Source organism: Nyctereutes procyonoides, unplaced genomic scaffold (assembly GCF_905146905.1).
Source record: "Nyctereutes procyonoides isolate TBG_1078 unplaced genomic scaffold, NYPRO_anot_genome, whole genome shotgun sequence".
NCBI lineage: Eukaryota > Metazoa > Chordata > Mammalia > Carnivora > Canidae > Nyctereutes > Nyctereutes procyonoides.
In genome coordinates this window covers 49,472,825-49,478,945 of record NW_026575049.1, presented here as the reverse complement: position 1 = coordinate 49,478,945, position 6,121 = coordinate 49,472,825, and positions in this window count along the sequence as shown.

Here is a 6,121-nt window from a genome sequence, read left to right as displayed (position 1 = left end):
AACCTTGTCATATTATATATTAAATAATCTACATAATAAACTCCAGGAGTTTATGCAAAGTGAGAAGAACCCATCACGAAAGAACAAAATGCTTTATGATTCCACTCTTATAAGTATCTGAAGTCGTGAAATTCATAGAAAACAAAGTACAAAGGTGTTTTTTTGGAGGGAATGGGATGTGAATTAGTGCTTAATGGTTATACAGTTTTGCTTCTACAAGACACAGACACTCTAGAATCTATTATACAAAATGCAAATATATTTAACTCTACTGAACTATACACTTTAAAATGGTTAGGGTGGTGAATTTAATGCTAGCTTTTTTTTTTTTACCACAATACAAAAATAATTAGCAAGAAAAAAATAATCATAAGTGGAACTTTTCTTGGGTATAGGTTTGTGCTATCACCAAAATACAAAGTAAACCTATTTTCCCCTTGCACACCAGGAGAGGTGGGGCTAATTTTCACAGGCCTTCGGAAGGCCTTGGAAAGCAGAATAGGGAGAAGAGAAAACCTGCCAAGAACTGGGGAACCAGCCACGTTTTCTCATTTTCCTAGAGCCATGAGCACTGTGTACACAGACTTTGAAATCAAACATCACGCCTGAGAGTCAAGGGATTCAAACAAAGATTGTGAATCTCTCTAGGGACCCATTTCTTGAAGCTGGTGGGTTTCAGAAATGGAGCGATTTCATATTGGGCTTCTCCAGCACCCAGTCCTAGTGGACACGTTTATTTATCTTAATAAAGAGATTGGTAAGACACAGTGCTCCCTTAATCAACAATAAGCTTACTTATCTCACTTGGTGCTAGAGTGCAAGAAGCAGCAGGTGCTTTGGTAGCTTCCAGGTGCTCAAGATGGTTCACTGCCAGAGGAAGGAGAGAATTCTTGGGTCCTGGGCTATGCTTGCGAGTCACAAAGCAACACCTCCAACCTACACAGAATATGTCAGTGGTGCTGAGCTTATGAAATTAGATGTTTTGATATATTTTAAAAAAATACTCAAGAATACATCTACCATGTTAATATTGCTCCTTCCCCATGGTTAGCCTGTCCATCTTTCTAATTGGGATTTTGCCCTCTAAGTGAAAGGTCCACGAGCTCTGATAAACAACTAACTGGATGGATGTTTTTGAAATCCCAGTGAGTAACTTTGAAGGGTCTGGGATTTTTGGCAGTGTCAGAGAGATTCACCAAAAGCCCTATATAGAAGAATTGGACCCAGCCTTGCTTAGAGCAGAGCTGAGCAGCCCAATGACCTCTTAAGATTTCCTCCAGAGTTCAGTTCAACAGCCTTTGCAGGAAGCAGCTGAGAGTATGAACTCAACACAGGCTTGTGGCTAGAGTGTGTCCCATTTTATCTTTTAATGCCCACAGAGCACTAAAGGAGAAAAGTTTTAACAAATGATGGTGGAAAGAGATGGATTCCAGGATTTAGAGGAGCATCTCTAGAGACAACGATCTTGTGGCCACAGAGGGCAGCAGAGGGCATCACTAAGCAAAACTCCCATGCTGCTTAAAATGGGAGCAACTGCCCATCTCCCAGCAAATCTCCCTACCTGTCCCCCAACTCCAGACTGGGCAGCACGGCAACAAAATCTGTGACCCTACGATAGCACTCACTTGTTGTAATGCAGGACGAGACTGGGTCTCTAGCTTCCTCTCTCCTCTGTAGAGCATACCCTTGGGAGGGTGGAACAGACAGAGACAAGGAGTTAACATTACAGACTTGGTGGAGAGCAGGCACCTGGGATGCGGTGGGCCGACGGAAGACAGAGGGCTTCAGTAATCCTGTTAAAGTAACTACAAGCCAGGATACGGTTGGAAATTACACTGGGATGGGTGGGATCTAACAGGAGAGGAGATCTTGAAAGGGTGAGCTATTTCTTTAGTATTTTCAATATATTGTCGCATCAGGGCTGGAGTGCATTCACTCTCAGCGTGGTACTAGCCCTGGCCTTGACATATGTGTCATCTCATGTAATACCATCTGCCCTAGTCCCACCATTTATTTACTTGGAAGAGAAGTCGCCCCTTCCCTCATAATTTGCCCCGTTAGTCCTCCAAACAAAACCAGCTCTTGAATTGTGATTTATGAGTCTTTCCTCATACTATCAATGAACTCCATGACCAGAAAACCATACCTCCTGTATTTGGCTTCAGCCCAAAGCCTGAACATATGCTGTGTCTATGGTTAAACATGACCTTTGACCCTACAAATCCAGAGTTTGTCATCTTTCAAGATAGAATTCTGTGATTCTGGGGCACCTGGGTGGCTCAGTGGTTGAGCTCCGCCTTTGGTTCAGGTCGTGATCCCCAGGGCCTGAGAACAAGTCCCGCCCACATCAGGCTGCCCTGCAGGGAGCCTGCTTCTTTCTCTGCCTATGACTCTGCCTCTCTCTGTGTCTCTCATGAATAAATAAATAATCTTTAAAAAAAAAAAGGAATTCTGTGATTCTTATTGAGGAAAGGGTTGAACTTTTTTTTCCTATTTGGATTCTTAGTGCTAAGAAGAAGGATCCAGTTTTAAAGGATCACAGTTTCCCCTCCCCCACTCCCACATCTGGATGATCAGTGACTTAGACTAATGTTTTTGCCCATGAAAGGTCTTCTGTGTTTATCATTTTGTCATTCAACAAATAGTGGAGGAGTCATTGGTCCATGGCCACTGTGTTATGCCGGTTCAGGGAAAATGAAAGGAATCAATCGGGAGGGGGAGAGAGTGGTTCCCTTAAGCCAATCCAGTTGTGCATTCACTGGATTTCTCAGATTTTGAGATATACATTTACTGACTTTCTAAGGCTTTTGAAATCAGTGAGCATCAATATGTAATGATTCCTTTCTTCCTCTCCCAAACTACTTTTAAATTAATCGTTGTCATTTACATATTCTTAAAACTTTTTAGATAAAAAAAATTGAGAGCAAAATCCTATGCTCTAAACAATAGGTGTTGTAAGGATTGGTGGTGTGTGGGGGGGAGGGTGGAGAGAGTGAATAAGAAAGAAGATAAAGCTAGAGTCCCAGCCATCTTCACTCCTAGGAGTCAGAGATGCCTCGCCCAGACTGGCCCGTCTGCTGGGCTGGTGGGTGCGATCTCTGTGGGAGGAATGGCCTATAGGCAGGATGTGCCAGCCCCACCTTAGAGTAGAAAGGGCACAAGCAGAAATGAAGGTGCTACCGTCAATAAAAACGATGACTTTGGGCCTCAAGCAGCACTGCTTTGAAATCTGGTAACTAAGAATGACACAGAGTGGGGGTCAGAGACGCCCTCCCCACTCCTATAGTGTGGCTTTGGTCTATGATAGAGTGTTAAAATGGGACTTTCTCTAGCTCAGTTTCAAAATACAGAAGTACAGACCTAGAAAAAGAGCTTTTGAAAATGGTTTTGCATACTAGTCATTGTCCACCTCAAGGGAGTGCATGGACTGGTATAGACAAAGACTGGAAGTTGGATGTCTAGGGTGGAGTTGTCAACATCACAGAATTTCCCCTCCCCACCCTGTGGACAAAGGTCTGCCTTTCAACCATCTTCAGGTCCACTGACTGTGGTCCCAGGGACCACATGAGGGCCTGATTCTCGTCCTCTGCAGCTTTAGGGACACAGGAGACTGCCCCCCCAGGTGAGAGGCTGGCTAAAGTGGCTGTTGGAGACTTATTCCCTCTCACCTAATCATGGCAGTGGTGTATTTTACAGGTTGGATTCCCCAAGAAGCCAACAGGAGGAGGAGATTAGCAGGCAGCAGGCTTTTGAGGGAGTGCTCTTGGAATCAGCACCTGTGGGAGGGAAGAGACAGAAGTAGGATTGGGCGGAGGGCAAAGTGGAGCCTCAGCAAAGGTCTCATCTTACCCCTCAGGGTGTCTGAAACTGGAATGGCTCTTCAGAGTTGTCCCAAAGTAGGGTAAAGGGGCCAGGCCTTTCTACCTCTGCACTGATCAGTCAAGGGCTGTGGCCTTGGGCGCCAGGACCTGGGGAGGGAGAGGTGGGGGGTGGGTGGTGGGAAGGCCTCCATTCCTTAAGGTGGATCTGGGTAATGATTAGAAGGTCTAACACAGAGCATGATGTTTACAGACCAGATATGGAATCCACAGGAGGAATACCCACTGAGGATTTTTAAGAGGATCCTGCCACATGTACCTCTATAAGGAGATCTTGACAGAAAGGAATGGAGGTACCACTGGAGGCACCACTGGAGGCAGAAGCTGAGGAAGAGTGCAAGTGACCTGCCGGAGGAGGGCCCTTCTGGAGCCATGAGGGGGTTGCAGTTGGAGGAGACTGTCAGGGGAATATACAAGGAATCCACAAAGATACCAAAGAGGCAAAGGGCTACCATGGCCAGAGAAAACCAAAGAGAAATTGGTTTTCCAATGAGAGTAAAAAGAAGAAGGAGAAGAAGAAGAAGAGAAGGAGAAGAAAGAGGAAGAAGGAGGAGGAGGAGGGGGAGGAGGAGGAGGGGGAGGAGGAGGAGGAGGAGGAGGAGGAAAAGAAGGAGGAGGAGAAGGAGAAGAAGGGGAGGAGGGGGAGGGGGAAAGAGAGGGGGGAGGAGGAAGAACGGGAAGAAGAAGATGACCATTCCTATCCTATTTTTCCCCCTTGCCTAGTCTAGAGGGGCCACTGTAGCTCAGTAGAGGGGTTAGGCATCGAGGTGCTAGGTAGGGAAATATCTTAGCTCCTCAGTTCCTAACAGGGAATCTGGCATAAAAGGGGCATTCAGTAAATGCTGACCAAATGAATACACAAATGTACGAGTGAATGAACAAATGAATACATCACTCAAGACCCTAGGGTGCAAGCAACAGATAGCATTTTCCCTCCTGTTGGCTCGGGCTTCTAGGTTGAAGGAAGTCTGAGTCAGGGAGAGCAGAGCTTTAAGCCGACATGAAGCTTAGAATTTTCATTACCTACCAGATTCAGATGTTTATTTAGTATGAGCAAAAGAATTCCTTTTTCTTTTTTTTGAAGATTTTATTTATTTATTCATGAGACACACACACACAGAGAGAGAGAGAGAGAGAGAGAGAGAGAGAGACAGAAGCAGGCTCCATGCAGGGAGCCCCATGCAGGACCCGATCCTGGGACTCCAGGATCACGCCCTGGGTCAAAGGCAGGCGCTAAACCGCTTAGCCACCCAGGGATCCCAGCAAAGGAATTTCTATTTTTACTACTAACAGAATGACTTTCTTTCTTTTTTTTTTTTCTAAAGATTTTATTTATTTATTCATGATAGTCAGAGAGAGAGAGAGAGAGAGAGAGAGAGGCAGAGACACAGGCAGAGGGAGAAGCAGGCTCCATGCAGGGAGCCCGACGTGGGATTCGATCCCGGGTCTCCAGGATCGCGCCCTGGGCCAAAGGCAGGAGCCAAACTGCTGTGCCACCCAGGGATCCCCCAGAGTGACTTTCAAAGTCTTGGGACCTCACTGAGATTTGATTCGAAGTGGGAACTAAATAATCCATCAATGTGATGGACAACTTAAAATTTTAATCGGAGAAAATAATAATATTGCCTTCTGATTGTATCATACAAATCCCATTTGTTGGACATAACTCTTTCAGGGGTCTTGAGGCCCCTTTCAGGGCTGTGCATGTGGATGATGTCGGAAGCCACAGTGCTGGTGACTTGCTGGAAGGACCTCAAGAGGTGGCCAGAAAAAAATTGGGCCCAAGAGGTAGTGGCAAATGTACTGACCTAATTTTGGAGAGGGCCTTAACTATGGAAATCAGAGGAAGTGCTACAGAAGGTGAGGGGAAGGAAATGGCAGCTTACAGACAGAACTCGTGAAACATGCTCCAGGGACTCCTGGAAATAAGTAATGGCGAGACTGAGGAGCAAGTAGGAGGGACATCCTGCAGTAAGAGTCAGCCAAGTGGGGCAAATAGAGGCAAGAGTTAGCCAAATGCACAATGTATTTACATATTGCACCTATATTGTCTTATTTATTTCGTGGCAATGGACATTGTCTTTCTCCTTAGCTGCTTAGCATCCAAACCTCAGCACCTTTCTATGTTGGGGGAGTTCCTCACTCACCTTATGAAGAAAGCCTGCCTTTCACGAAAGAAAGTAAAAATGTCAGATAATCTCAGCTTCCCTAGAACCCTTGGTGGACACGGGACCTAGAATCTT